This window comes from Amblyomma americanum, chromosome 1, assembly GCF_052857255.1.
Source record: "Amblyomma americanum isolate KBUSLIRL-KWMA chromosome 1, ASM5285725v1, whole genome shotgun sequence".
Taxonomy (NCBI): Eukaryota; Metazoa; Arthropoda; class Arachnida; order Ixodida; family Ixodidae; genus Amblyomma; species Amblyomma americanum.
In genome coordinates, this window is record NC_135497.1 from 155,467,076 (window position 1) to 155,477,552 (window position 10,477).

General features: G+C 46.3%; 1 long non-coding RNA gene across 1 annotated transcript; it reads left to right on the forward strand.

Annotated features, from left to right (window-relative positions):
- The first annotated feature begins 2,963 nt into the window (after positions 1-2,963).
- On the forward strand, positions 2,964-10,107 carry LOC144136557 (uncharacterized). The gene is made up of 3 exons (XR_013315632.1): positions 2,964-3,046; positions 4,913-5,013; positions 9,932-10,107. It is a non-coding gene; the product is annotated as an uncharacterized LOC144136557 (long non-coding RNA).
- Positions 10,108-10,477: the final 370 nt, after the last annotated feature.

Consider the following 10,477-nt stretch of genomic DNA (forward strand, 5'->3'; position numbering starts at 1 on the left):
AAAAGAAGGGATAAAGGAGGGTGTGAAAAAAGAAAGGGAGAAAGAGGTGCCGTAGTGGAGGGCTCCGGAATAATTTCGACCACCTGGGGATCTTTAACATGCGCTGACATCGCACAGCACATGGTCGCCTTAGCGTTTCGCCTCCATCGAAACGCAGCCGCCGCGGTCGGGTTCGAACCCGCGAACTCTGGATCAGTAGCCGAGCGTTCTAGCCACTGAGCCACGGCGGCGGGTTGATATAGACTGTCTACAGGATTTGTATTGCCTATAGACTGTTCTGTGTGGTTTGTCTATAGAGATTCTGTAGAATTTACATGCAGGGGTCTATAGACAGTCTATATATTGTCTAAAAAAATTTAATGGCAATAAGACATCCTGCTTATAAACCTGTCGTCGTGAATGCGTGCGCAAAATACACTGATAAAGACACGTGCCAAAGGCGAACCTAGAGCCGACATGCACTCTAAGAGATATCAATTGTGGCAGAGAAAACGTTTAATTCCGTTTTGTACAAGAAAATAAAGCATCGCTCACGCAATTAATGCAGCTGTCATTGTGGGGCAACAACGGTGTAAGCGATGCTTCCATTTTCATGTACACACTGGAATTCGACATTTTCCCTGCCAGAAGGTGTCTCTTAGGGTGCATGTCGGCTCTAGGTTTACCTTTTGCACGTGTCTTTCTCAGTGCATTCTGTGCGCGCATTGCTGTGTCTGATAGGAAGAAAGAATATGAAAGTGCACGGGCCTGCCTACTGGCTCAAGCCGAGCCACGCTTGCTGCCGCGTGCTGAAAGTAGGAGACTTAAAGGATAGGAGAGCAAAGATATAGAAAGAAAAGGCGCGTGCTAATATGCCCAGCGCCGATCCCGGAGGCAGTGCAATACCGGGCCAAGCACACCGCTATATTCCAAAAATAAGTGTAATATCTTGGGTCCAAGGATTCGCAGCAAATATTTGTGCACGCCTTCACGACGCAGGGTATATCACGACGCGGGGCCTGTCTTGCTGCAGTAAAACAACCGCGAGTGCAACGTTCGTCCGTGCGTGTGAGTGTTTCTTCTTAATGCGAATGTGTTTCATGCGCTGTTCAATTAAGTGTGACTGCTTTGATTCAAGAGTGTTCCTTTCTCGACTTTATGCTTGAGCGTAATCAGTGTTCGTTTACTGTGTTGTTTTTTAGCCGCTCCCGCATTAAGAGGTCAGTCTGCCCGGCTGTATTCGTTTGTGGGGTTTAACGTCATAAAGCAGCTCCAAGAAAATTAGAGACGCTGTAGTGGCGAGGTTGCCGTATCAATTTCGCAAATCTGGGTTTTTTAATATAAGGAGAGGACTGAGTAGGGCTGGTGTATTTTGATGGAAGCCCACTGAACAGCGCTAATAGACACGGCGAGAGAGATAAACACAGGCACAAGCACATATTTGTGTTCCCTTCCGCCTTGTCTGTCCGCGCTGTTAACCGGTTTCTTTAATCTGCACTCAAAGCGCACTGTATATGTTGTGCGAGCGCGTGCGTGTGTGCGCGCGCGTGCTTGTGTGTGTGTGTGTGTGCGCGCGTGCGTGCTTGTGTGTGCGTACGTGCGTGCGTGCGCGCGCGCCCGCGGCGTTGTTCCAGAAGCTGCATATGTGGAGTTGTGTTTTATTTTTGTTCAAAATTCTGCAGTCCTGACTCAAAATATTCCCTATATATTTATCACTAATCACCAAAAGCCGTGATCAAAAAGCTATAAAAAGCAACAGTCCCCTGTGCCTTCCATGGCCTCAAACACTTCTGGTTTCTTTTGCAACAAATTATTACGCGTCCCTCGATTCACTTATTCGTTCTGCTCATAGTATAGCGAAGGAATCGGTTCTGGTGGTCTTGATGCCAAAGGTAGCATACCAGGGTTCTCGCGCACTTGACGCTGCCTACCCTCGATTAGGTTCCACGTGACACTTACGAAAAAGAAGAGGACGCCACATGTCCGCCACTCTTCTCGTGTACGGCGCTGCCTAACGCCCTCAAGATTAACCTACAGTTAAACGGCACCGGGGGGGGGGGGGCTCTTCGAACATTTTGAGTTGACACTGGCATCAAATTCGCTAGGACCATGTCTCTCCCCCACATCAAACCATTTTAGAGCAGGGCAGTGACTGCTGCAACCAGGTCGAAATAACGCAAGCGTTATTTCAACCCATGACGTCGAATCCGGTTTGAAAAAAAGACGTCACGTCCGGCAATTTTTTTGCTGTTTGAGCCGAGCCGAGCATTTCTTTCAGTAGCATTATGGCCGGTCGACGGAAAGAACGCGCGATCGTGTTGCACGTGAGTAATTTGTTCTTGCTATCTTTTGGTATGCACATACTGAGTGATTGCCCGTTATCTGACACTCAGCATTCCGTTGTCAACTTCCTTGCGCCCGAATATTTTGTGTTAGCAGATAACCCAGGACTAGCGCTGAGCCCGCTTGCCCAGCAGTGGACCCAAAGGCTCGGAGGGAAAGACTCATCTGTTTTTTCGTAAGTTCTGCTCAAAAGCTCTGTGCAGTTCAACAGAAAAGAGCTTGCGCTGAGCGTGTTTTATATCTTCTGTCAACCAAGCCCAACGTAACTCATGGTCATGTAAAACACGCATAATTACCAGCTTTTGAGTGCGCCCGAAAAAAGGCGGGAAACTTTTGACAACAGTCCAGTTGAACTAACCGTTTGTGCGATGATTTTTGTACGCGGTTGGATTTTTTGTGGCCCCGCGGCTGGGAAAGTCTGTACAGTGTTGAATTAATGCTGCACTTTACAGTTGTGTGCTGCTGTTACAATTCGCTTTCTAAAACAGGCGCAAAAATTGCGGCGAGATAAGCGATTACGCTTTGGTGTCTGCAGCGCGAAACATGTTCTTTTAAATTCATATTTATTTCAGAAAACAGGACTTCAAAAATTGACTGGAAGTTTTGTGGTATGCACGGAGCTTCCCGATTCCTGCTTCGATTCCGGCGTTGGCTTGCTGGCGCAGAGGCTTAACAAATGGGACGTTGAAATGCTGAGGCAGCAAAGGCTCTAAGGCGCCACAAGGTGAGCCCTCAACCTTCTGTGAGAATTTTAAAATGAGTGCTGTGCCACCTGCGCCGAGCATCTGTTTTACGTGGGAAAGGTGCTTGGACCCAGGTAGCCAACTAGAATGGAGCGCATGAGGCAACTGGAGAAGCAAGCTTAATTTTAAGGCCTCTAAGCTTAAGGCATTTTTACAGCTGATGGTATAAATAGCCCTTAAAGAGATGAACATTGTGGGCAATGTGCTTGATGTCCTTTAACTGTTTGAAAGCTTGTGAGGTGCATAAAGCTCCCAAGGCACTGTTGCAGAGTGTGACAGCTCATTGTGGTGATATTAGAAGAAGACATAGTGCAGCACAATGGGACAGAGAAAAGGAGCACACAGGATAAGCGCTTGTCCTGTGTGCTTTTCTCTGTCCCACTGTGCTGCGCTGTCTTCTAATATGCTATACGAACAAGCCCAAACTACAACTTTGTAAAGATTGGTCATGATAGGTTTCTTTGATTTGGCTGCACTCTCTGCACTAGTTCGGTGAAGTTCCGCGGTGGTGCCGGCAGCGTGCAACAACAGCTCAGGCAGTTCAAATGCAGCTTGGCACTGGCCGCTTCCAAAACGAATGGTCGAGTACAGGCCCGATTGTCCAATAGTCTTGCTGTCGTCACGAAATTGCAACCAACTGCATGCCGCCGACACCATCAACCACCAAAATCCTGAAACACTTGGAAGAATTTTCGAGCAGCAAATTGCAATGAAGTTTTACCATGAACCTGCTCTAGGAAATGGTCGTTTCACAGAAAGAAAAAAAATTGTTGCATGTATACACACAGGCGACTTACGAATTAGCTCTGAAATGCTGCCCATGCGACTCGACCTGACCGCCTAGGTTTTCATTATGACTCCTCAAACAGTCACTCACCTCCTCTATGTGTAGGTCGAAGAAGCAGAGAACGTATGGCACGAGCTATTTAATGAAATGGTGACAGTTATTTGCTGCTGAAAGGTTATGGCTTATGGGGGTTTAACGTCCCAAACCAACTCAGGCTATGAGGGACGCCGTAGTGAAGGGCTCCGGAAATTTTGACCACCTGGTGTTCTTTAAGGGAGCATAGAGACCTACCTTTTGGGTGCGTGGTTTCTTCTTTTTAATGTAATGACGCCACTGCGGTGGCTCAGTGCTTATGAGGCTTGGCTGCTGACCCGAAAGACGTGGGTTCGATCCCGGCCTCGGGGGTTGAATTTTGATGGAGGCGAAATTCTAGAGGCCCATGTACTGTGTGATGTCAGTGCACATTAAAGAACCCCAGGTGGTCGAAATTTCCAGAGCCCTTCACTACAGTGTCCCTCATAGCCTGAGTCGCTTTGCAACATTAAACCCCCATGAACCAAGCCAATCTTTTTTTGTAATAAGGTGTAAGGCATTATTATACACGGATTATCACGTGGTATGCTCTTATGGCTGATAAATAATTTATAACTGAATTTCTTTCTTGTGCTGTTTCAGTTTCACTAGCAGAACGATGACTGTGGCATCAAAGAGAGGTTGTCGGTCATGTGAGGCGTGAAAAACTGCAATATAATCGCTGCTTCCACATTAGTTGTCATGCCGGCTCTTGAGGAAGGCTGGCTTCAGCAGTGCAGTAAATCATAACGATGAAGCAGCGATTATATGGGTTTTTTTCCATGCCTCACGTGACACAAAAGCACTCTTTGACGTCACAGCAATTGTTCGGCTGTTCAAACTGAAACAGCGTGACAGAAAAATTCAATTATAAATTGTTTATTGGCCATGGGCAAATATCACATGGTGATTCATGGGTAGTAGTATTTTCTGCATCGTTGTAGAGGAGAAAACATGCCACCAAAATTACGTGTCTATATTCCTTTAGCATGCAGAAAACCAAATGGAAAATGCTCTTGGCCATTCCCTCCAATGCAAATGCTGGAGTGCATTGACTGCTTATCCACGCATCATCCCAGAAGTGCACAGGTGCGCGCGAAGCTGCCAATTCTGCTGTTCAATTGATTTGCTCTGGAGGCAAGTTGGTGGAAATGCATTGCATGTCACTGAGACGCTGTTGCCTATGTTGCCCTTGAGTTAGAAATAGGGCCCCAAATGAGGCCACAAAAACCCGACAACTCACGGCCAACTTTCTTAGACGTGTCCTTTGAGACTTCTTGTCAGTGCGGCGACGTCAAAGCACTAAGTGCTTTGAGTGCGTTGTGTGTGAGATCGTGTGCAGTGCAGGAAGATGCGTAGCAGTCCTGTGACTGATATGCAGACTCTTCACCAAGGCAGTACTGATGCCTATGCGCACGTCACCTCCCGTCCACGTGCGCCGCTTCCCTGGAGAGCTGGCCATTACTGGTTGTGCACTTTTAAGGGGAACGCATTATATGGCACATTGACATTGATACCCAGCGTCATTGTCGATGTCCAGGAAACGTGGTCCATAACCCCCAATCACGTCATCAGCAGGGGGCAAAATTTCTTCCGAAGGTACAGAGAATTGAACCAATTGAGGGCCTTCGATTGCGAGGCGATCACGCAACGTATGGGCCACGAAACTGCGATGCTTCTTGGCGAATAATGATTCATTTAATTTATGTTACCTTATGACTGTATGCTAATGAGTAGGTGTGTCATTAGAAAGGAAGGAAACAATATAAATTAAAAAATTAATGTTTTTTTTTGCCTTCAAAGCATCGAAGTAGTCTCAAGTGCCCTCCGTAATTTATTCTTGCTTTGGGAGTCGCCGCGGTGGCTCATTGGTTATATGGTGCTCGGCTGCTGACCCGAAAGACTGGTTCGATCCCGTCTGCGGCAGGCTCATTTCGGTGGAGGCGAAATGCTATAGGCCCGTGTACTGTGCGATGTCAGTGCACGTTAAAGAACCCCAGGTGGTCGAAATTCCCGGAGCCCTTCACTATGGTGTCCCTCATAGCCATAGTCGATTGCTTTGGGATGTTAAACCCCCATAAACTGCATCTTTGCTTTGTATATGCTCATCTCCACAAACGCGAGGCTAAAGCATGGCAGATACGAGGAGAAGCATGGACTCGGTATGCAGCAAAAGTAATATTCCTAGTAATTGATTACTTTTCCGTGAAATTACTGCTTGAAAGTAGTTCATTACATTAATAAATTACCAGGCCACAAAAGTAATGAATTACATTAGAAATTACTGAAAAAAGTAATTTAATTACTGTAATTATATTACAGTAATTTAATTGCTGGCTAGTCTGGCACACACTGATTTCAAGGTGATTGCACTCTGCTTTTCAATGAATACGAAATCCTGACATGATAGCTTCTGCAAATGGTACGCAACAAGGCCTTTTGCATTTTTAAGGCAAACGTTTGTGCCACCTTCAATTTTATTTTTTTGTCCCCCCCCCCCACCCTGTCCCCCTTCATATTTTTTTATGTTAGGAATGCAGTGTTTTAGCAACAAGCTTGAATTAGCCCCTATGAAAAAATTTTTTGCTGGTCTGCACGTGAATGTCTCCATGTTCAGGTTTTGCGCCATTTCCTAGTCCCTGGCATTTATTGGCACCTTCACTTCATTAAAACTTTTGTGAATGTGCTGGTACAATTTTTGAAAAGTTACTTTTCTAGCGCTTGCAAGTTGTTTCCATATTTTTGTTTTCCATGGCGGTGAAGTTTCATGGCATGTCCAGTCCGTCACCTATTTCTTACGGTTCTCAGATACTTTGACCCGTTACATTTGTGTATTGTGGAAGAGCTGCAGCTGCTCTTAAGATGCTTTGTGTCCTTGCCTTTGTGCAGGGCAGCAACGGCGTCTTCTCCGCAGTGCTCAGTTGCATGTGGGCAAAGCATCCAAAAATGATAACTAGCTTGGCTGGCATTTTCTCTTGGTCTCTGAATGCATGATATAGTCAGAATTTGGCAAAATTATGGACATGTATACCAAGGAATCGTTTCAAAAAGTTATCCAGGATTTGTATTGTGAATAAAAATAGCACAACACGCATAATTTTTCGTTTTATGATACTGCAGATTAGACGAACCAAGAACAGAACAGCAAGGTTCTACTGAATTTCTTTGAAGGGCTGTGACGGTTTTAAAGGGTGTCTAGCAACCTAGAATTGTCAAAAGGAATTTCGTTTACCTGGAAAAATTGGAGAGTTTTGAGGAATACGGTCAAGAAAGTGGTCAAGTCTTGGAAAAGGACGGACTGAAATTAACGCAGAGGTCTGCTGAGAGTTTTAACGATACTGTGAGTGTCCAGCACATGGTTCGTTCTTATTGGCATGACATATTTTTGCTTCTAATGAGTATTAGCCGTGGCAGCCTGTCTGTTTTAGCTGTCTTCCTTGTCTTCAATTAAGTGAGCATCGTATATACTGGTTGGTTCTGTATAGGTTGCCACACTCCTCATTAAATTTGGTCTGGTGCATATGAATAGACACAGCTACGTTCAAAAGTATTTTCTGTGGAATAAGCCGTAGTCATAGTAATGTGAAGAATTCATGGACTTTCAGTATACTGATATGAGGTGCCACGCCACCCCAGTGTGACATCAAAATCGATCTGTAAATCTTGCTCTCAGGCCTCGTCAATCTTGTAGGCTATTGCAGAAACAGAGGTAGTAAAAGGCAGTGCTTCTCAGTGATGAGCAAACCAACCTTTGTCAGCCCTCTTGTTCAAGGGTTCCTTCTTGAAAGCCTGAAGTATTCTTTTGCAGTAAAATGAGCAGTGTATGGAGCCCCTGAAAGCATGCAGAGTGTTCCGTTTAGAAATTTTCCAGAATTTTCTCAAAGTAGAGTTGTTTGTTTCTTTTGTGAAAGCACATGTAATGTCAGCACATATGGCCACCACTCTTATGAACCATTCAAAGAAAGCAAAAACTTGTGAGCATAATTTTAACAAACTTCCAAATCTAAGACTCCGGATCACCCAGGCACTTTTCATCTAGTGAGAAGGGAAACAGCTGCTGAAATTTCTGCACAGATTCCTAGTTGAAATGTGCCAGCATCTGTGGGTCCGTTACGGCCAGGGATTCCAGTGTGGTGAAACCCATACACAAGAGTTAAGCGGGCCATGTCCCGTCAAGAAAGCTGCATCTGGGGCAGCATTTCACAGCTGGAGGTGTCACAAGGGAGTGTGGAAGAGGTCGTCTTGTTAATGCTCTCACTTTTGTTGTAGCTTAAGCTGCTGTTCATAGATTTTTTGTGTCATTAATGTTTCTCAACAATGCCACATCATTGCATGCGCCTTTTCAGTGTCTGAACTGTGACAAGAGCATCTCCACCGCAGCTGTGGCTTCGTGCTTAAGTGCTCGCCTCGGCTACGGGAGGTCGTGGGTACGATTCCCGCGGCCTCCGGTCCACCAGCCAATTAATCCAATAGGAGCAGGCGGTCCCCCGGCCTAGTGCTCGGCTCTCCAGGGTGCACTGCGTGGGAAGGATAGCCCGCTCCTCAAAATTCCCGTCAAATGCAGGCACAAAAACGTCTCCACGTGGTTAAAACCCGCAGTCCAAAACTCTCGCCTTGTGCCAGTTACAAAACTTACAACGTTCACTTCTCTAGCCTCAAGATAGATGTTCCATAAGCACTCTCCGCTCACAGACACCCTTCGAGCAAAGTGCGGCGGTATTTGCTTGCTACCGTTGTGGCTGGCTCACAGGCATCGGCAGGTGTGCATGACGGGTTAAAAAAAAGATGGTCTTCTACTGCACGAGGTGGATTTAGGGTTGCTTGACGGCGGAACTTATCTCTGATCCGTCAAGGCAACGGTTTGGTCGAAGAGACTTCTCCCAAGCATCTCACCCTAGATGAGCCGAGCACCATGGCGGGGAAATCTTAAAACCGGTGGGTACCCGGCGGCACTGGGAATCGAACACAGCACCTCCCGAATGTGAGACGGATGCTCTACCACAAGGCCGCGCTTCGGTGCTATGATCTTCACCAAAAGGCTGAGAAATGAAAAGCCGAAAGATTGTCGTTCGGCAGCTTACAAAGTCAAGCTGTCATATTTTTTCCTGAACACAGTTATGGCTCAGACTAATTGTACCATTCTACATGATTTTCCCTCATTCATTGAGATGCTCAATAAGCTTTAGGATGCGATAAATTATGAAGAGGAATGAAATGTTTCTTTACGTCACTGCATTTTGTGGAAACATGTTTGTATTGTAATTTCAAATATCTGTTTTATAATTTGAACTACTCGAAAATAAAGCATATCGCAGTACTGGCCGGCATTTCAAAAGGCCCTGATATGCACAGCATGTGTACGAGAGCAGACGATGCAGCAGTCCCTGTGTCACTACTTTTGGAGCCTACATCACCAGGGGAGTGACGTCATAATGCACCTCGACACTCAGAAACCGAAATCGCTCAGTATAAATAATGCGATAATATTTAATGTGCATATTTGAATTGTGGAGCACGTATCACGCACCGGGTGGGAGTATACAATGTTTGAAACTAAGAACACTCCAACCAAACATTTGATGTCTCCGCCCCTTTAAGGTTTTTCGGTTTAGCATGTGGAGCTTGTGACCTCCTGTGTGCCAGCATCAGAAGCCTTTCAGAAACCCTTTCGTTGTTTGTCTTGACTATTTTTATTCATTCTTGGTCTCTGCCTTGTACGCACTTCTTTTTGTGTGTGGTTTCTCTGGCACATCTTGAACAATGTTCCTTTTATCCTTTTTTTAAGGATCTTTCTAATGTCCATAGGCAAAGCCACTACAGCAGTGCGTGGGCTGCTGCTGTACCCTGTTGGGAGATGTCCTTATCTTTTTTCCCTCATATGCATTCCATTTTTTATGTATTTGTTTGTGGGTTTCTCTTAGTGGTTTATTAGTTGCATTTTATTGTTGTGAGCTTGCATACTTTTTCTCTTTTCATGGCATCCAACCCTGTGTATGACTGACACTAGTGGAGGGACTGCAGCAGCCGACCTTGCATGGCGCGGCATTCTCTGGTCCAAGGCACCTATTCCCCGTTCCAGGCTACTGGCTCAAGATTGTGCCCACAATTCTGCACCTTGGCCTACAGGCAGAGTCGCATTAGGCCCACGTCGGCCAGGACTTCCTTGCCAAATAAAGTGTTCCTACCGACATGCTGTTGTGTACGGCATGGTTGGGCGCCGCACGGCCGCTCCATCTGCCATGCCCCCTTCGGGCAGACCGAGGAGGCCATTCACCCCGCTGACCACCTGCGACTCGTTAACGTCCCCCTCCCTCTTGCTCTTCCCCATCTCCCGCTCCCTCTTCCTTGCTCTTGCAATAAACCAGTCTCTACCCAGCAACCGGTTTGAGAGGTTCCTCACTGACGGGGCTCCCACGCACCGAACTTAACACTGGCGACGAGGATGGGATTTAGACCGTACGCAGTTCGAGATCGCGCCGATGGCTACCGGAGTACCACACGGTGCCGTCGAGCCTTTTAACGGCAAGAATTGGGCATCGTGGATCCAGCGCCT